The sequence below is a fragment of the Scylla paramamosain genome, chromosome 11 (genome assembly GCF_035594125.1).
Source record: "Scylla paramamosain isolate STU-SP2022 chromosome 11, ASM3559412v1, whole genome shotgun sequence".
Lineage (NCBI taxonomy): Eukaryota > Metazoa > Arthropoda > Malacostraca > Decapoda > Portunidae > Scylla > Scylla paramamosain.
Genome location: NC_087161.1, coordinates 16,221,409 through 16,243,937, shown reverse-complemented (window position 1 = coordinate 16,243,937; position 22,529 = coordinate 16,221,409). Strand labels below are relative to the sequence as shown.

At 41.0% G+C, this 22,529-nt stretch overlaps 1 long non-coding RNA gene across 2 annotated transcripts in view; it reads left to right on the top strand.

The window, feature by feature from the left end:
• LOC135104678 (uncharacterized) overlaps positions 1-11,882 on the top strand; it is a 36,820-nt gene extending 24,938 nt beyond the window's left edge. For both annotated transcript variants that reach the window (XR_010270482.1, XR_010270483.1), the window contains 2 exons: positions 353-552; positions 11,718-11,882. This is a non-coding gene — a long non-coding RNA (uncharacterized LOC135104678). The remainder of the gene's footprint in view (positions 1-352; positions 553-11,717) is intronic.
• The last annotated feature ends 10,647 nt before the right edge of the window (positions 11,883-22,529 follow it).

The window sequence follows — 22,529 nt, the reverse complement described above, 5'->3', positions numbered from 1 at the left end:
GTAGTGGTGTCATATTCGATTCAAACAACAACAACAACAACATAACCAAATCAATAGAGAAATCCGTATTTAGCCACTGCTTCCCCTTTCGTTCCTTGTCTTTGGATTGCTCTGAGCATCAAACAGCTCATTAGCTAACTATAATAACTACTGTTCCATTCAAAGATATAAAAGTTACCACGTAGACTGTGACTTCCTTTGTGGCAACTTTATACTTCTGATATCGGAGTATTGAAAAAACAAAATCGTCCCAAGAATGATCACTTTCATATTCTGTCCTTACCACATTCGATGATGATGTGTTACAATTATCGATGTAGTCTTTGGTGATTACTCCCCTTTCTCTCTTCAGACTGCCATCCTACCCAGCCTTCACTCTCGGCAAGCCCTTCGTCACGCCGCCCTCTCCTGTGATAGCGGCACGCGGCCGGAGGAGCCTGGCCGCTTTGATCCCCGCCTAGCAACTCTGGGCAGGAAAACAACGTCGAGGCAAGCATTATTGAAATTTCCCCTAACGTGAGCGATCCTTTGAGAGGGAAAAAGCTGATTATGGTAAGGACGCGCTCCACAATATTTTTTGTAACATTGTTTCGGCGACACGCTACACTCTTCAAAGCAGTGGGAGGTGTGGCCGTAATGGGATTAGTAAGGTGATATTGAAAATTCAGTTTGTGCTTCTCTGTTAAACATGACGTAATTTCTTGCTACTGTTTCTTTTTTTATTAGGGTTTCGGTGATGTGGTTCCTTCAAAGAAATGGCAGATGAGGGTCCAGGGGAATAAATGAGGTATTATCGAGGATCAAACTTGGATTTCCCTGAAAGATACGCCCCAAGTTATCGTTTATTTAATCAGAACATGCTGGTGCACAAATTTTGCACTGCTGTAATCAAAGTCTCCATGTTTTGTTTATTAATTTATATATATATATATATATATATATATATATATATATATATATATATATATATATATATATATATATATATATATATATATATATATATATATATATATATATATATATATATATATATATATATATATATATATATATATATATATATATATATATATATATATATATATATATATATATATATATATTAGAAAGTGGCTGAACAAAACATGGAACTCCACCACCGTTAGATTTTAACCAAGAATATCTATCGACTACAAGAGTAATAATGAGCTTGAAACTAAATTTGAGATGAAGAGACATAAAGAAATAAAGAAATAATATATGCAGAGGGACAGTTATTATTTTAGATATTTATGTATGAGTATAATCGCGAAAAGTTATAAATAACATCACAGATTATTATATTCTCCTAAAATAAGACTAACTAGTGTGTCAGTAAATAACCACAAGGAAATAAGTAACAACATAATGCAGTCTGCGCCTTTAAAGTCCTACAACAAGGCAACAGCAGAGGGTGATGCATTAGTGGATATTTTAAGAGACGCAGGAATGGCGTTTCATGGCAGATTAACTTGTTTTTAATGCATACACGAGGGGAGACTCTGAATTTTTGAGCGTTGCAATATTAATACTGCTACAAAAGAAGAGTAAGTGGAACTATATTATCATCTTTTGGAAGGGAAGGCAAGAGGGTTAACCAGCGCTTGCCAGACTTACAAGATGCGTTGTCACAAGCATGATTGGATGAACAGGAGTTTATGGCTGGGTCCAAGTGATTAAGAAGGGAAAAATATCGTACTTGTACACTATAATTATAAGGATTTCCTTTGCTCAAGTTTACTATACGCTGCTTCAAAGCGAAGATTCATTAATATCAGAGCGTCTGTGAAGAAATTTCAGGAGCAACAACATCAATAACGAAAACAAAAGGCCATTCCCACCACTGCAAGAAATTAAACCCGGTCTCTCTCTCTCTCTCTCTCTCTCTCTCTCTCTCTCTCTCTCTCTCTCTCTCTCTTGCCCTGCGTGCTGCTCGTTCTTATTGGATCGAAACACTCGTCAGGAAACTGTATGACTTATTTTCCTCTTGAGACGAACAGAAGCGCGTTGACTTTCTTGACTCGAATATATTTTTCTCCTCTGGTTGCAGGGTACGCAAATATTTCAAGAAAGTAAATGGATTAAGGATCTGAAAACTTAATTTACTAAGTGGCACCACGCGGTAGGGACGGCCAGCGAGGATTTGAAACAGGAGAAGGAAGAGGTGGAGAAGACGAAGAAGACGAATATGAAAGAAGAGGAGTAGGAATTGAAGGAGGAGGAAGGGTGAGGAGGAGGAGAAGGAAAAGGAGGACAATGACAAGGAAACAACAACAATAACAACTACAACAACAACAACAACAACCACGAGGAAGAAATTAATTAGAAAAAAAAAGTGTACAGAACATGAAAAGACTCCGGAAAGAAGGAACAAACACATCTAGACGAAGCAGAGATCCCATATCCCCTGGTGGTGTTTCGTCCTCTGGTCGTTCTCGCTGGCAAGTCAAGCGGGACAGGAGCGACTGCCTCTTCGCAACTTAAGATTATTTTCCTCCTCCGTAACTTAAGCTGATTCATTCAATCCTCAGGTATCATTCCATCCATATTATAGTCCCATCACCTGTGTCTTTGGCTGGTATACGTAAATTTGCTAGAGAAAACGGAAGCAGGGAGGGAGTAATGATGTGATTTAGGGATGCTCTGGAGTTGAGAGCAGGGTGTAGAAAGGGTAGGGAAAGGACGGCTGGCGAATGCTCGTATGCTGAAGTCAGATTTGTAAGAACCAGTCAGGCATGTTCATGATACCAAACACTTGATACAGTCGTGTCTAACAGTTTAATAGTTTGCCTCTCTCACTCCTATTACGTTTTCGTTTAATCATCAACCGTCTGATCTGCTGACAGTCCCTTAAAAGACCTGACAGTTGATAGGTTATTTATAGAGAATTTAATGTTAAAGAAGAGAGCTGAGGACAGTGGAGGCGAGTGTGACAGGTTAGTAATCAATGCGCACACCTGACTTGTTGATGCGTATGTTGACATTTTGCAATAAAAAAAGTATGTGTGTGCGTGGAGGTTGTCTCATCTTGTGAAGGTCAAGGACAAAACAAAAAAAATCAAAAGAAGAAAGCACAAACATCAGTCATCGTGGAGACCTTTCCGAGGCGTTACCGCAGCGACTTGTCCCATAAAACTGGCACACGTTTCCCTTATTACCCCACACGCCAGCATGTATCACTTTTCCCTCCCGTCCCTCGCGTCAAGGCCCTGCTGATGCCATTCACCTCTCAGCAGCCCACGCTCCCCTGCCTCACGGTGGGCCAGGCAGGGCATTAGGGACTGCTGCATCGTCTTGCTTTTTATCACCCAAATGATCGAAGAGCCTCAGTGAGCTCAGTCCATGTCTGGGGTTCATTGTGTTTATGCAGACAAGTGTGACTACTGGAATGGCTGTCTGGGATTGTGAGGGGAACGGGTGCAGGACAGTAGAGGATGAGGGTTGCACATGTCTCTCCGGAAATCTGAGGTTGTGAGTGCCTCTGGTTACGTAATACTCAGCCCGCTCCCGTCACCCCCTGTGCTGTGCTGGGTATGGTGTGGTTTTTCTTGCGTGTGTGAACGAAGATGGACGTGCTACAAAAATATACTGGATAAAAAAAATCTAATTCCTACTCCATCATCTTAGAAAAAAAATATATATAAATAAATAAATAAAAGTTACAAATATTATGTAGAAACAAGACCAATGATCTCATTACCTTGTGGGAGAGTATGTTGAAATTTACTGCTTTATCTATTCGAGAGAGAGAGAGAAAGAGAGAGAGAGAGAGAGAGAGAGAGAGAGAGAGAGAGAGAGAGAGAGAGAGAGAGAGAGAGAGAGAGAGAGAGAGAGAGAGAGAGAGAGAGAGAGAGAGAGAGAGAGAGAGAGAGCATATGTGTCTTACGTTGAATATGATAAACGCGCGAGATCTAGAATAAAAATAAATAGATAAATAAATTCGTGAACATAATTACGTAGTGTAATAGAACAATTATTGCAGTTATTGTTTTTGATGATGTAGCCACCGTTGTTGTTTATGTAGCAACTCTAAAACACATTATTAGTGGAAAGGCCGTCACGATAACAGCATTAGTGTCGCAAAAGCCAGACGTTCCATGTTCCTCCCTATGAGTGTTGCCAGCAGTACAGGACCGCCTCTGGTGACTGTATGGAGAGATCGTGCTCGTCTCTCAGTGGAATGGGCTGCTGGGTGTCAGTGATGTAGACACTGAAGTAACAGTTAATAATGATACTTAGGATAATAGTGATCGAATTTTAATACTTGACAACTAGATAACAAATGGGTGATGAATACCGGTGGGCGTTTCCAGTACTGTGCATCATACAAGAGTTTTCACTACCCATGATAATAAAAATGCACATTTCACTCGTATAGCAACTGAGTGATGCAAGTTTCGAACAGTTTACTGATAATCACCGTTCTTTTTTTCATTTTTCCATTTGTATTTGACGAAAAACCCAGAACAAGCCATACTGAAGCTACTATAATGGACTTACCATATATTAAACTTAGTGACAAAGTAGTGAGGAGATGAACTGTTACCATATTTATGAAGCTCTCACAGGTAACTGGAAAGGGGATGAAATAAAATCGTTCATGGGAGTGAAATTAATAACAAAATACATAGATTCTCGAGACTCCGTTCCCTTTGAAGTAATTTTTGAAATATTGAAACGTATATCCAGTTTGCCGCAGAGTGAGAGAGAGAGAGAGAGAGAGGAGAGAGAGAGAGAGAGAGAGAGAGAGAGAGAGAGAGAGAGAGAGAGAGAGAGAGAGAGAGAGAGAGAGAGAGAGAGAGAGAGAGAGATGGGGGAATCAAAATAAGGTCAGATTCATGGGTCTTTGCATAGAAAACTTTAAATATCTTAAATAACTTTCTGTAATTTATGAAGTAGTAATTTTAGGATCGTTATATATAAGTGTGTGGAGTGTCTTAGTTACATCATTGAGGAGATGTGGTTTATTGTACCACTCACTCACTCATTCAGACATCCACTTACTCATTCATTCACTCTGTATGTTTGCCCCCCCCACTCTCTCTCTCTCTCTCTCTCTCTCTCTCTCTCTCTCTCTCTCTCTCTCTCTCTCTCTCTCTCTCTCTCTCTCTCTCTCTCCTCTTTCCTCTTGTACTGGCTGAACTTTGTCCACTGCAGAAATGAACATACGTGCGGCATTCTCAAGCACACTAGGTCGTTTGAAAGGTTGTGAGTTCGATCCAGATTCACAGCAACAAGTAAGGAAAGGCGGCGCTCTTTTCCTAATGGTCTGTAGGTTAGGGCGAGGATTACATGCATCTCGCCATTCCTGAATTAAACTTTTTTATATTTTCTCGCTCCTCATGAGTTTAAGATCACAAAAATGGTAATTAAAAGGATGTTTTTAGCGTTATATAGTCTAATCCTTGTGCCTCAACTTTTTAACTGATAACGGTGTCTTTTGCTAACATTAAGACCTCTGTAATGACCTCGTTTGTATCGATATGAAGAAAGAATATGTGGTTAATTTCATCTTTACGAAGTTACACAGTTAAAGAAATATGTATTTAAAGAGACTAGTAAGAAAAATAACTCCTTTAAAAGATGCAGATGATTGTAGGAAAGACTGATTAGTAATAAGAGGTTAAACTTAATTGATACACAGTCAGAATACAGCACATGAACAGAAGAGAGAAAGCCCAGTGTTTCTATATTTGCCTTCGAGATTGATTCGGTGCCCTATGTACAGTAAGATGGATGATTGATAGTGTTGAACGGGACGCTAAGATTGGACCTATTATCACCATTATTAACATCTTTACCACTCTTAATGCCACAAAGTCCATCGAATAAAAGCCCACTTGACCTCAATTCCGCAGATTCTCCTCACTTTCCAGGTTTCTTTCACCCTCTCGCTGCTTCCTTTGTATGCTCTTCTCTTTTTCGCTTCTTCCAACCCTTCACTCCACCTCCCTTCCCCAAGATTTTTTTTTTTACGTTTATTCTTCTATTTCCTTTCACCTTGCCTTTCTTTTTCTCTTCTAACACTCTTTCTCTCTCTTCCCCCAAAAACAGGAAAAAATTAGCAACGCACGAAAGAAAGATATAAAAGTGAAGGACGGTGCAGGGAAAAGTTGAGGAAAAGTAAGAAAAGTAAAAGAGGGAAAGAGGGACTCCCAGCAGGAAAGAGAGAGAGGAGAGAGAGAGAGAGAGAGAGAGAGAGAGAGAGAGAGAGAGAGAGAGAGAGAGAGAGAGAGAGAGAGAGAGAGAGAGGGGGGGGGGGAAGGGGGGCTGGAGGGAAGGGAAGGGGGAGGGAAGGTGAAGTCTGCCGCGGTTGCACGAAGTTCAAGTTCTCATCAGCGCAAATCCGGACGCGTCCACTTCACTTGTGTGTGTGTGTGTGTGTGTGTGTGTGTGTGTGTGTGTGTGTGTGTGTGTGTGTGTGTGTGTTTCTTGTTTGTCTGTCAGTCGGTTAGTTAGGCATTCAGTTTTGTCTCTCAGTCAGTATGTCTCTGTCTTTTCTTTTTATCTCTCTCTCTCTCTCTCTCTCTCTCTCTCTCTCTCTCGTCTCTCTCTCTCTCTCTCTCTCTCTCTCTCTCTCTCTCTCTCTCTCTCTCAATATCGCCACCAGCACCACCCGTACATACAGAGCGTAGGTGTTATCTGATAGCGTGACAACTCAGGCGAGGTGTTATGGGTAATGCCTTAATCAGTAACGAGTAATTAATCCGATGAATTAGTGTCAAGTTCTTCATTTACATAATAGAGTGATCAGCGTTGAAAATAAATAAGCCCTGGGATGTTCGCAGTCGTTAATTTGCGGCATGAAATGATGATGATGATCATCATTCATTGAAATCCTTTCTTGTCAGTCCGCCATTCATTCTCTGTTCTTTACTGGTGTCTCCCTTCCTTGTATTTTGCATATTTCTTGTTTCCTTTCTCTTCTAACGCATTGCTTTGTTCGTCTCATTTGTGTCTTTTCTTGTCTCGGCTCCCCTTTCTTCCCCTGGCGACACTTGTGAGGGTGAAATCTCGGTCGGGAAAGTGGAAGGTGGGAGGGCTCCGTTTTCTTCAGTTATGCGAGAAATATTAGGTTTCTTCTACGTCAGTGAATGTAAGATTCTAGTTTCACTTCAGCGGTTGTGGAAAGAACGATGGTTTTGATAGTAGTCCTGCATATACTTTGTACTTGTGACGCGGGCATCGCTGAACATCATTGCAATGCTGCTTGAGGTGCATTGCCGCCCACGCCTGGCCACTGTTATGACTAACGAACCGAATGTGACTTGATTTTATTCATCTCGCGTAGTTTGCGTTTTGAAGGTTCACCAGTTATGAATTATGATTGTAAACACGACTTCTGATTTCATTGGTAATACTAAAATAATTTCTTTATCTCTGCAATTTTATCTTCTGCAATTTATCTTGCAATTTCGAGCCAATTTCTTAGCATTCAGAAAGATTTATTGCCTTTTCCGACTATACAAGAGCTTTACCAACCATTGGGATTATGATACTAATAATTGTTACTGTGGCCATTCTTCACCTTCAGACACAACGACATAGTCATACTGGATGCCAAAAACAATGGACCTCTTTTGGATGGTTATAGATGTGCATAACCTTACTGGACGCTTACATAGATAACCATACTGCGTGCTTACATCCATGGCCATTATAGGTGGCCCTACACACATGGCCGTGTTGGATACCTATATATATCCATGTTGGGTATCTACACACGGGTCATAGGAAGATGGACGAGCTAGGCAATGTCGCATCTCAGGTTCCCCAAAATTTTCCCTTTCCCTTAATGGTAGCCGCCTTCCACACTCCGGGTCCTTTCCATATCTGTCTGGCAGCGAGGACGGCATATATTGGACATATGAGGAGCCAAATTGCCATGAGCTGCGCGATCTAGTTTCACTTTGGTGTAAAAGGACGTCGCCGGGAAATGGTTCGTGCTTGTAATCCATATTGGCCTGACTGTCTCCTATCTCTAAATCTATACGAGTATCTGTTTCTGTCTGTCTGTCTGTCTATCTGTCTGTCTCTTCACACACACTCTTACACACACATCCTCCCACACACTCAGGTGAATGAATTTAACCTTCTCCAACTTTTAACATTACGAGTATATGCTTCGTTAATGAGTGGAAGTTTGTTATAGTTTATTTTGATATTAATTTTTACTACACCCCACTCCCCAGACACACACACACACATACGCACACCATTTTAGCAGCCTCCATAATCATTCCATCAAACATAACAAGCTGAGTGTTTAGCTGCGCGTGGCCACCACCATCCCAGCTGCCACCATCCTTACATAGCCTACAACTGTGCTCACTTGTCAGGTCTCTGCTATTCAACGCCTCTATAAAAAACCACCTTTGTCTTTCTGCTGCTTCCTCTAGACCAGAAGTTTTCAAGCTTTTTCTCTCCATTTCCACCTTTAGGAATTTTCAATATCCTAGTGACCTTCATTCTCTTCCTCCCAGCAGCTCCCCAGTAATGCCTTAATGCTAATGCTGGAGAGTAAAATGCAGATGAGATTGCAATTCTTCATTCTCAAGTTTCACAATCATCATGATCATATGTTTTGTTTGACTTGCAAAACTTACATAACTGATGTCTCTAGGCTTGAGTAAATATTAGAGTCAACAGGAAGATTCTTAAACATCTATCACTTCACAACCTTCTATCTGATCGCCAGTATGGGTTCCGTCAAGGCCGCTCTACTGGTGATCTTCTGGCTTTCCTTACTGAGTCTTGGTCATCCTGTTTTAGAGACTTTGGTGAAACTTTTGCTGTTGCCTTGGACATCTCAAAAGCCTTTGATAGAGTCTGGCACAAAGCTTTGATTTCTAAACTACCCTCCTACAGTTTCTATCCTTCTCTCTGTAACTTCATCTCAAGTTTCCTTTCTGACCGTTCTATTGCTACTGTGGTAGACGGTCACTGTTCTTCTCCTAAATCTATTAACAGTGGTGTTCCTCAGGGTTCTGTCCTGTCACCCACTCTCTTCTTATTATTCATTAATGATCTTCTAAACCAAACTTCTTGTCCTGTCCACTCCTACGCTGATGATACCACCCTGCACTTTTCCACGTCTTTTCATAGACGTCCAACCCTTCAGGAGGTAAACATATCACGCAGGGAAGCCAAAGAACGCCTGACTTCTGATCTTTCTAAAATTTCTGATTGGGGCAGAGCAAACTTGGTATTGTTCAATGTCTCAAAAACTCAATTCCTCCATCTATCAACTCGACACAACCTTCCAGACAACTATCCCCTCTTCTTCAATGACACTCAACTGTCCCCCTCTTCTACACTGAACATCCTTGGTCTGTCCTTTACTTATAATCTGAACTGGAAACTTCACATCTCATCTCTAGCTAAAACAGCTTCTATGAAGTTAGGTGTTCTGAGACGTCTCCGCCAGTTTCTCTCACCTCCCCAGCTGCTAACTCTGTACAAGGGGCTTATCCGTCCATGTATGGAGTATGCTTCACATGTCTGGGGGGGTTCCACTCATACTGCTCTTCTAGACAGGGTGGAATCAAAAGCTTTTCGTCTCATCAACTCCTCTCCTCTAACTGACTGTCTTCAGCCCCTCTCTCACCGCCGCAATGTTGCATATCTAGCTGTCTTCTACCGCTATTTTCATGCCAACTGCTCTTCTGATCTTGCTAACTGCATGCCTCCCCTCCTTCCGCGGCCTCGCTGCACAAGACTTTCTTCTTTCTCTCACCCCTATTCTGTCCACCTCTCTAACGCAAGAGTTAACCAGTATTCTCAATCATTCATCCCATTCTCTGGTAAACTCTGGAACTCCCTGCCTGCTTCTGTATTTCCACCTTCCTATGACTTGAATTCCTTCAAGAGGGAGGTTTCAAGACACTTATCCACCAATTTTTGACCACTGCTTTGACCCTTTTATGGGACTGGCATTTCAGTGGGCATTTTTTTTATTAGATTTTTGTTGCCCTTGGCCAGTATCCTTCCTAAATAAAAATAAAAAAAAGACAATGACTGGCCTCGCAGCAGACTTGAATTTGCCACATAATATACTCTCGTAAATTCACCGTCTTTAATTTTTCTTCCAGATTTAGTGTAATTCTCACAACATCCCTCTGGCGACACAGAAACACATTCATTACCTGTTGAAAGCGGCTAATGTAATCATGGGAACTGTCGCCCGCGGAGATGTGGTGGAGGTGCGGAGAGGTGGAGTAACCCTGACGGGGGATGGAGCGGAAAGGAAGTTTTTATGGTCCAAGAAAAGCACTGAGGACGGTATTTCTTAAGGTAGTGTTTGATCCTCCTCGCGCTGAGTGTGTGGATGTGTCTTGCCTGGCCCTTGAAGATGAAGGGCAACTCTAAGATCGCTAGGACGTGAGTTGCTTGAAGAGAGTGCATACACACACACACACACACACACACACACACACACACACACACACACATCATGAAGTAAGTGGATCTCACGCGCCACTACTCACTTTCAACTCATTAGCTCATATCGCCTCGTTCCCTGTGGGCTGACGTGCAGATCATCGCTCGCTAAGTGCAAAAACTTGGCCATAAACTCCAACCTTAACTGGGACATTACCCTGAATACGCTCTGGGATGTTTATGAGACTTCCTCTTTACTGTCTCCCACCTACCACTGCTCCACTGCTCGCTCGCCTCCAGGGATGTGTGTGTCTGTGGGTGTGGACGTGGGTGTATATCTTGAAATTCAGTGATAATTAATGAACGTAGTGATGATGATTAGAATGATGGACATGACAACTAGGTAACTTATAATGGATTATTGTTGTTGTTGTTGCTGCTGCTTCTGCTGCTGTCATTGTCGTTTTAGTATATGATAAGCAGAATCAAAGGTGCACCAATTGCAGTTACGTACGTTGTTTTTCGTTATAACTTTTGCCATTGGAGGAGAAGAAGAAGAAGAGAAGCAGGAAACGTAGGAATGTGAAGTTAGATAGATGTAAAAGGAAGAACTGGAGGACGAGGATCGCGAGGAAAAAGATGAATGATAATGAAGAGGAGACAAGTGCAGGAAGTGAAGACGGGGACAGATGGAAAGACGCAGTGCAGATGCCGCAGATTAACATGACAGCTGCAAAGTTGGTAAAGAGAACGTGTTATTAAGTTTTACTCACCTCCCAAGACCAATATCATTCCTGTATACCAAGCAGATTGTGGATGTAGATCTGGATGTGATAGATGGAAAGTTCAGAGGCTTTCTGGCCCTTTATTGAAAAGTGTTCCTTTATAAAATATGAAAGACCACAAGTTTTGACCTTAACCACAAATGAACTCCTGGCCTCTGTACAGCTGAGATGCCAAAGTTTAGCGTGGCTTCTACCTTTTCGAGTTTCATCATTCCCTCTATAGTTCTTACCGCCACGCTGATATCAAGCGTTGAATTACTCTTGACAGGAAATTACAGTAAGACGAGAACTATTTAACTAGAGTAACCCTAGACAATCTGATGCAACGAAACTAAAATCTAATAGATATGTTTGTTGAACTATTTATTCCCTCCATCCCTTCTTCCCCCCCGTCTCTACACAAATGTGACGCTATTTCTTCCCTTCCCTGCATCTCGAAATTATAAACTAGACTCTCCATGGCTGCCGCTGAAACACAGGCAGGACATGTTACACAAAGGCTTATCGTGCTGCCCTTCCTTGCTCTTCCAGGACGATAGAAGCTCCACCGCAGCATATCAAGCAGGACAACAGCATAAGAGGGGATGCACTACAGCCACGCGGGGTTCTGGAAAAAGGAAGAAACAGATGATCCAGTCAGTATTCATGAGGTGACGCATAAAGGTTCATCTTAATGGAAGACAATCCCAAAGATCACCGTAAGTTAGAATTTCTTTTTCTATAATTTAATGATCGCGTTGTCATCCTCCATCTCTGAGAAAGTCTGACCTAGATAATACCGAGGTGTTTGATCAGGGCGAGGCTTTCGAATAGAAAGCTGGCGGCTACAATGTTGAAAGCTAAGCTTTTATGTTGAAATGTTATGTGTGTAAACGTCAAATACGAAACATGGAGCTGATTTAATGATAAGGTCACTGGGGATGTATGTTGCTGTTGGTGCTGCTGCTGCTGTGGGCGTTGGCTAATGTTATTCTGCGGTGTCCTAGATTAGACTTGACGATTACTGTCAGCAAAGACGAAACTGTCAATACTGATAGGTAGAATATTAATACCCAGTTCGCTTGCCTCTCTGTGAATATACATCTTGCTTGCCTCTCTGTTTATACGTCTCAGACCGCTCCGTGGCAATGCTGTGTTGTTTGTGTGTTACGTTACTCTCTCTAGGGGAGGGGGTGATCTTCCGCGAAAAGTGCGTAGAAGCTAATGAAAGGACGGCGCTGCTGCAGATATTGAGAACGCTCTTTCCCAGCTATGGCCTCTTCGTTTTACTACTACTACTACTACTACTACTACTACTACTACTACTACTACACACACGACTTATCGGAGCTAAAGTAGAAGCATAAGGCGCCCATAGAAAACTTTTGGTGCGCTCAAGATGTGAAGTTACTATGAAAGGAACATTCCCAAGCCCAACCCGCGTCTGGTCAGATTTCGGTCCTTTGTCCTGAAGTATAATATTGTTACAGCTACTGAGAGAGAGGGAGAGGCAGAGGGAGAGAGATCCTTATCCATCGTGGTTTTGGTGGAATCTGACTGTGGAAATTGAAGTGGAACTATACATCAGCTTAGTTCCTCTCACACGGACTCCTGGTTTGGGTTCATCTGTTTCTGAATGCCTTTCACTTACCCACCTATACTCTTATGTTCCTTTCTCCTTCTCATCTGTTCTCTCCTCCATGACTCGTTCAGTGTAGGTGAGGTGAGTATTTCCATATTGGGACTGCCACGTATAAGCCTGGTCGCTTCTTGCAGCTTCTCTTATTTCTTATGTTCTTATGTTCTTATATTCATCAACAATTTCTCCTTTATAATTGTGTAAAGGAATCACGGGTTTGAATTGTAGTGGTGGACCAAGCGAGGTGATGTGGAAGCAGGGTCACTCTTGAGAAACTGTGATTGATTGTCACTTGGCAAACAAGATCGAGCATGTTATATATCACTGGTCACAAAGATAAGCGCTTGAAGGTGTTCTTTATCACTGGTGTTTGGATGGTGATGTAGTGATAGTCGTGATAGGGAAGGTTTTTATTATTACTGTTTTTTTTTTTCATTCTTGTCGTATTCATACATTATCTTATACCAGAATCGGAATTCTGTCACAGTTCACACAAACACACACACACACACACACACACACACACACACACACACGAGAAAACCAAATGTGTAGGTTGCTGGAGGTAAATTCTAGGCAAGACCAGATTTCCGGCAGGTGAGCAGTGAAGTGTTACATTATTAAGTGGAAATAGGAAGGGAATGGTGCCACTGGAAGACGGAAAGACGAACCACACAGTGAAAGTGATCTCACGTGTTCTCGTACATTAGAGAGGAAGTCGAGCGTCACACCGTAATGTAGTGGCGACATTTTCTGAGAGAATAAAAAGTGATGTTACCGTAAGAGGAGGAGAAACACTTGATTGTGAATGAGATGGAGTTTTTGATACGGTAAAGATATTGTACTAGTCTCTCTCTCTCTCTCTCTCTCTCTCTCTCTCTCTCTCTCTCTCTCTCTCTCTCTCTCTCTCTCTCTCTCTCTCTCTCTCTCTCCTCTCTCTCTTCTCTCTCTCCTCTCTCTCTCTCTCTCACTCTCTCTCCTTCTCCCTCCCTCCCCATTTATTAAGGCTAACGTAATGCTGAGGGTAGAGTAAACACAGTAAATGAAGAGCAGTTAATCAGTCTACCATAATGTAGCAAGTCACTGGTGCGTGCCAAAGTCTCGGTGGCGGTGAAATGCCCCACCTTTGTTTTTGCACGAGGTCTCTCACCCACAACCTTGACTGGCGTCCCTTTACCTTCCTTCAGTCTGCGTCTACTTTTAGGGAAACAACCGGATAAGCAGCGTCATGTTTTGGTCCACGTGCCACAGACTGACTTTAGACTGATTCCTTCATCTTTTCGCTCTTTGAAGTTATGTGCATGTCCTAGGGTTAAGAAAATAAACAGCGCACACACACACACACACACATACACACACACACACACACACACACACACACACACACACACACACACACACACACACACACACACACACACACACACACACACACACACACACACACACACACATCTGCTCCGGTATGATCAATTGTATATAAGATGAATAAATTATGCTCTCCTTTTCCCTCAACGTCGGTGCTGGAAAGACCTGTCGGAGTTCTTCACAGGTGTGCTCCATTGCAGGTCGCACAGTACACACGAAAGTTATCAGTGTCCGAGCCTCGCCTGCCGCTTGAGTCACGGCGTCTCAACTTGGTGCCTCGAGCCGAAAGACGCTGATGCATGATCCTCATGCTTAGTTATGTTTGTGATAGATCGTGCGCAGGTACCAGAGACTCGACTAAATTCTGCTCTAAATGCATCAGGAAATGTAATACCTGTGGGTTGTGAAATGTGTAATCCATATTATGTTTTTTTTTTTTCATTTTCATATGGGTATAAATGGTAAGTTGATTATAAATAGATAATTACACATATTTAATTCGTAATCATATTCATAGAATTCCTACTTTTTTTTATTCTGAATCGGGAAGTATAAATTTCAAAACAGGCATTTTGTAAAGAACGGCATTAGACAAGACAGAAGCAGATGTATGGCTTGTATGTCTACACAATTTAAGGCTCATTTCGTCGCTGACAGTAACATCTGAGTGTAGTAGTTCCCTAACCACCCACAAAAACATGGAGAGGCAGCAGCTTTCCGTCTCATTACGTTTTCTTGTTAATGTAAGACTAAACCTGTGTCATTCCCCTAAACATGTGCACCTGTGACTTGATTAAGTAACAACCGCTTATTGATAGTTGAAGATGTTTTCCATTCATTTCATCATGTACTTATTTTACCAATAGATTTCAGCACCTGCGATTATAGTCGATGATAATACAAAACTTGTTTATTCCTTATCTCATTGTGAAGGTGTTCACTTCCTGGCCATGTACAGACCCACAACCCAAGCCTGCCTCTCCCCACACTCATCTTCATCATCTCCACCTGAGTCTGTTTGTCCTTCCTCGCACTGTTTGCACTGGGAAGACGTTCTACTTTGGGACGTTGCATTACCACCTAGTGTTTCCTGAAGCAATCATTGGGTTTCTGCAGCCATCCTGTTGGTCGTGAAGCAAACATTGATGCAGATTCTTCGCTCTTAGATATATATATATATATATATATATATATATATATATATATATATATATATATATATATATATATATATATATATATATATATATATATATATATATATATATATATATATATATATATATATATATATATATATATATACGTATATATATATATATATATATATATATATATATATATATATATATATATATATATATATATATATATATATATATATATATATATATATATATATATATATATATATACATATATATATATATATATATATATATATATATATATACCTAAATAGACAGATGGATTAATCGATAGATGAATATGTGAATAATAGATGTTTAGGCAGATGGATGGATAAATAGATAGATAGATAGATAGATAGATAAACAGACAGATAGTTAAATCTCGTAAATACCTGAATAGTAAATAAGTCCAGTCAAATAAATATGTAAATACATAAGTAGATATTGATAATAGATGCATATTAAATAGATGAACAGACAAAACATATTCAGTCTACAGCCTACCACCTAGTAAGAGTATTATGGATATAACCACTCTGAAATCAAACTCCACTATGAAATCAAACTCTAATGTGACAATAATAATTAAACAAGATGGAAGGAGAGAGAGAGAGAGAGAGAGAGAGAGAGAGAGAGAGAGAGAGAGAGAGAGAGAGAGAGAGAGAGAGAGAGAGAGAGAGAGAGAGGGAGGAAAGCGAGCTGTTCACAAAGACAGTAAATATTAAAAAAAACATCTGATCTTATGAGAGAAGAAGGAATATGCTAATTAGAGTTAAGAGATGAAATTGAAAGGGAGAAAATGAACAAACTTCATTAATACAAGGAAGAGGGAGGAAAAGAGAAAGGCGAACATGGCGAATAGAATAAATCATTAGAAGATTAATGAATGTGAAATAATTTGCCTTCAAAAATTAAAATGGTCGAGGTTGAATGCAGAACAAGTTAAAATTGCAACATAAACGGGGCAGACTGAAGCAGGAACGTAATTGAAAGCTATCACTTGATCACTTGAGGGATTACTGTATATAACTTGGGTTCAGGCAGTAGTGCACGAGATCCAAACATATCTGCGCCTGATGCATCACTCAACATCAGCTGCGACTGTGGTAAGCATGGTAACGTTTGCCCGCTTAGGGATGATGCCCTTACTGGGAACTAGAACGTTTTCTGGTTTGTGACACCAGTCTCTTAGAAGGCGTGGGTTCAAATGCCACCGCTGCCACTACTTAAGAAAAAAAAATATCAAAGAAAATAGTGAAGGTACGTAGACTGAATGAACAAAGGACAACTTCCGTGATGTTTAACAAAGGATTTCACTTCTACATATCCCTAGCTACTTATGGTCACATCCCTCACATGTCACGACTCAGATGCTTCGCGGCTTCGAACGTTTGCATTTCAGTTCCTATATCCCTAGCTTCTATTTGGCGCAGTATGTACTTCGCAGTTACTTGAATGTAGAAACTGTGTGCACATATGTTTCTTTGCCAGATATTGGCGGAAAATATGGAAGAGGCTCCTACAATACGTAAATGGATTGTGTAAGTAGAGAGTTAACTATTTCTGGAATTCGCAAGTTAGTTTATAGTATAATACGACATGGGTTCTATTGGAAACTGAACATACACTACTACTACTACTACTACTACTATCAACTCCTTTAATTTCTATTGGTAAAGGTATAAATTGTGGTTTATCATTTGGTAATTTTGAGTGTGTTTGTAGAATTATTACGTAAAGGTGTGGTTATGTTAGATTACTTGTACATAGATTCAAAGATGGATAGATTGATAAGCTGATGAATGGATAGATAGACTAACAAAGGATGCAGATAAATAGAATAGGTAGATAGATAGATGGCTATGTATAGATAAATTAATACTACTCCTGATACTACATTTGGTCTGTGACATCCACATTTTGTCTGTCCTTCTTCTTGTTTCTGCGTAACGTTAATAAAGTTTATCCATTCCTCCCCTCCAGCTTCATCTCCCAACTTTAATTAGTGTATTCCTTCTTCTCATAAGATTAGGTGGTGGCTTCTATATCTCCTGCCTCTGAGACGCTCTTTTTTCTGTGTCTCTTTAATTTGTATCATTATTCTTGTTAAAAATTTGATTCCGTTGTTACCGTCATCAACACGTGCACTCCCAGTTCCATATGCATACTTTATGTAATGCTATGATATTTAGAGAATAGATTTAGGTCTTGAGATGTAAGTGTTTGGTGAAGAGAACACTAACTGATTTACCAATGTTTACCGGAAGAGTTCTATCATAATACCGTTTATGGTGTCACTTCAGGAAGATGTGACGAAGACGAACACAACTGAGGAGAGTTCTCTGGGGCGGCAGCTGGTCATGTAGGAAATGATGTAGCGGAGTACCCAGCAGGCTTCTTCTTCGATGTATCTATGTTTCTGTTCCCCTGGCGTTTGTATGTATTGGGTTGATGGATGGATGTAAATTGTATATGAATGTATGTGAGTCATTTATCTATCTATCTATCTGAATATCGACCTTTGTCTCATCCCTCCTCAGTTAATAACCACTCTAATACCTTTCTTGTTGTTCTACAGCCACCTCCAAACTTTGTACGGACTAGAAACTGCAATTTTATTTATTTATTTTTTTTATATCCTCTTCTTTGTATGTCCTTGTAAATATCTCATAGTTTGTCTTTAGTTTTGTGAATTGTTCCTTAATGACAGTGAAGGCTTAGTGTGTGTTATGATAAACGGTGAAATACGGGCTTGAGATCTCCCCGACCACGAGATTCATGTTCTATTGGAAGATGAGTGAGGTGCTTTATATTCACTAACATACTCATCTACTGGACCAAAGCAACCGGACGCACATCACTAATTAACGTACGATTAACACAACTCATTCGGGAGACGCAGGCGCTGGCATTGAAAATAGCTGGGTGGCGCGCGGGACACGGGCAGGGGGCGGGTGGCGTGTGGGAGGAAGATGGGGGAGGCGGCGAGAGTAGAGCAGCAGCTGGCCGCCACCCGCCAGTGTTACCGCCATCCCGGGTCGGTGAGGAGTGAAGCTTACGTGCGTCTGTCTGCCTTCCGACCTCCACTTGAATGAGCCGAGTTCCTTGTGCGGTGCACGCACAACAGTGAACGCTCTTAAAACGTGCTTACATGAAAAATTTAGAAACATGTTTTAGCGCTTGTGTTTATTTGCATAGTGGTGTTTTAAACAATTATAAAATACTGCAGCGAAGTGTCAGAGATTTGCAGTTTTGTACGGAAACTTTTTAATGGAAACCTACCGTGTTGCGTGAAAGGAAAAACGCAGGAAGCTGTATAATTTCACGCATCCTCATTCTGTCGTTATATTCTTTAGTGAACAAACAAGTGCACCTTAAAGACTCATTAGCGAGACCAGGGAGCGGTGAGACCCTTCCTCGATCCACCTTGGCCCTTCTAGGAGACCGGGAGACCGCGAGCATTGACCACCATCGCGGCGGCCGGCAGGACCAGGATGCAGGGGAGAGGGTGAGCAAGGAGCAGGCTGGTGGGCGTGGTGGCCCTCTTCACCTTCACCATCTCCCTCCACGCTGGATGCTGTCAAGGTTGGGAAGGAAACCACTTAATCGTCAGGCTGTTACGAGTCACCCATTATTCCTCTCACATGACCCACTTACCTGCTTTTTTTTTCCCTCTGCTTTACGGAATTATCGTTAATATTGAATGAATACCCAGAGGTTTATTTTTTATTCTGTAGGGAAGACGTGTGAATTATTATATGCTGGATAGTTATTTAATATTTGTTGTACCTGCACTATGTTCGTGAGGAAAATGTTTTCTTATAATATTTTTATGTATTGCACGTCTGTTTATGCCCTTGGAACCAGAGGAGATGAAAAGTATCGTATATCTTCATAATACTGACACAAATAAATTGGCTTGGTTGTAAATTCAAATAAAAACATGTTAACCCGAGTACTGAAGCTCTGAGTGAGTCAACTGTTTTACATTATTGTTACCTTGTTTAACACGCCACGTTTCACCGTCTGTACACCGTCCCTCTTATCCACTTCTGCCTCATTTATACTCTTTTTTTTTTCCCCCTTTCCCTCCTAATCAGCTCATTTGCTGCGGTTCGCTTCGAGGAAGAGAGTTACCCCTTTACCCTTCCTCCATCCCCACTCGGCCCTTCTTTCTCTTTATCCATTCTTCCTTCCTCCTCGCAAGATATACATGGTCGCGAGCTAGTTTCTGACACACAAGAATCGATTCAAGGGTGAGGGATGTGTTGTTCCTTTCTGGACAGACACCCGCACTGACAATAACGAAGCGCTACTCGTTCGAACCACTGGTCATGAAGCCTCGATCCTTCACAACTGTTCGCTTGCGTTCTCTATTTATGGTCTTACTTGGTATTGCACTGGATTTACAGTATTGTTTGTGGAAGAGCCTTGTGTTGTTAACATTGTGTTGTGTAGTGAACAATTGTAACTGAAGAAGGATAAAAATGTGGTGCTCAGCTTGGAGGATGTACTGTGGAATTGCGTGGAGAATACTTCCCGAACCTTTCGAAGCATACGCGAACAGACGGGTGAATCTCTCTCTCTCTCTCTCTCTCTCTCTCTCTCTCTCTCTCTCTCTCTCTCTCTCTCTCTCAACACTACCTATGGTATTAATGCACTTCAGAATTGGCACTATGTAGATTGGTGATATTTTCGGTGTCTTTGATATAATTTAAAAGGACAGAAAAAAAAGGAGTATTGCTTATGACAAAGAAGCCATAAAACTTCGTGTTTTCCAGAATTTTTGGAATGACTCGTGCTTCGTTACTGTCACTGCATGTGGCGGTCTGTTCTAACACCAGTTTTCGCCTAAGTGTGAATTTTATCGACTATAAATTATGTTCCATTAAAAACAAATATGATAATATTTAACCATTGTTTATTACGCTGCATCGTGAAAATGACTGACATAATTGTAGAATATCGCCTGGTTGACACTCCTGGGCTGTGCCGATGACTGAGTGCTGATACACTGAGAGCATTCTAATTAGTAATATCTTCACAGTAAACGTTTTTTGTGATGCCTTTCATGAAATGAAACACAGGATAGTAAAAGCTCCTGCAATAACCTAATGGACTTAATTTAAGAAACAGAGCTTTTGGTTTGTCAAAGTGTGCGTGAAAACAACAGCAGCAGCAGCAGCAGGAATAGTAGCAACAGCAGCAACGCTAAATAAGGTTTCAGTTTATGTTCCGCTGCTTTTATTCTGACTGCTACATTTTGGGATTAATGTAAAACTCTATAAACGTGTTACGTGATCATCCACTCAGCACAGTTCTTATTTTGTATTTGTATTTTGTATTTGTTCTTAAATGTCAGGCGCGTAAGACTCTTAATAATCTAATATTATAAACTAAAACAAGGATAAGTTGGACGTGTGCTGTATTATAAGGGAAAGATGAGGTACTCGTCAGACTAACCACTATAAAATTCGACGATTTGTTTTATTAACTTATTATAAAATATGTGTCTGATAAGAGTGGTGATTACCTTTAGATTTGCATGGGAGAAACTATACTATAAACATTTCCAATAATTCTTGTTTTATTTCTGAAACTGTCTTAACGCCGCTGCCGAGAGTATCCATCACTGCCGTGCCTCAAGATGACCGCGAGCAGCCAGCAGCCAGCAGCCAGCAGCATGCACAAGTTTGGCAGTATGATGTCAAACCTATCGGTTGTGTAGATCACGTGTCTTATTCGTGATACGTAAATGTTACGATGATGATTTTTTTTTTCGGATTTTACGTTCGGTTCCCCTAATCTACTAGGTCCAGGACTTCAGAGTTCTTATTTTGTATTTCTTCTTAAATGTCAGGCACGTAAAACTCTTAATAATCTAATATTATAAACTAAAACAAGGATAAGTTGAGCAAACTGCATATTTTCTGAACGAACAGCAACGAAGAAGGATTTCCTGTGAAACATTTGTTGCTGCATTTCGTTATATTTCCTGCAGCAGGCGGCACATTGTTTTCCGAACTGCGTCCTTGAGAGAGAGAGAGAGAGAGAGAGAGAGAGAGAGAGAGAGAGAGAGAGAGAGAGAGAGAGAGAGAGAGAGAGAGAAACCTAATCTAACCTAACGTCTAAGAAAGATAGTTCTTCATAATTCTACAAGCTATTAAAGCACAGAATTGTTGCGAGTTTATCACCAAAAAGGGATGAAACTATTTCACTCGTAAAGAAGAGAAAGGAACTGAGAGAACAGAGCCTAAAAGAACATTGCCTTGTTTTTGTTTTTGTTCTCGCAATATTGAATTCTCTCACTCGTTCATTCTCTCTCTCTCTCTCTCTCTCTCTCTCTCTCTCTCTCTCTCTCTCTCTCTCTCTCTCTCTCTCTCTCTCTCTCTCTCTCTCTCTCTCTCCTTCTCACTCTCTTTTCCTCCCTTACCTGTTCACTTATCGACATACTAACCTACTCACCTACCTACTACCAACACACACACACACACACACACACACACTCAAAGTAATTGCATATACTTCGCTTTCTGCATCCAGCGGCTCCTACTTACAGCAAGGAAGGTAAGGGAGGATGTGCTGAAGATAAGGTGGAAGGGAAGACATGTAAGGTATGCTGGTAATTCAAGGATGACGCAGTGTTTCATGTTTTTTGATGAGCTGAGAGGAGAAGCTTCATGTGGTGTGAGGAAGACCTTAGGAGGCGTTCGTGTGCCAGCCACCAGCATAATACAATTTAGCCCGAGTGCATGTAACGCAGTGGAAACCATCAAATTTACTGAAATGGGAGAAAAGCAGCGCGGCGAGATGAACCAGGACGGCAGGAAGGACAGTGGAAATTGATGACAATGGGACGATTTGGATTGAAAACCTTTAGCCTGAACGAGGTGGAAACGTCAGAAATATCCCGTGTCCTCAGTTCTGGCACGTTGGTTACTCGGAGTCAGGGTGGGTGGCGGGGAGAAAGTGGCTGTGAAAAGGGTAGGGGCAAATGATTTATCGGATTCCGTGGGTAATCTTTAATCTATGAACTACGGATACGCTCCACTTCGTATATAATAAGTCCTATTTATCTCACTTCGTACATAAATGTAACATATAAATCCAAGTTCTTCATACTACATCGATACCAAGTAATACATTAAATGAAGTCTAGTCAGAGCA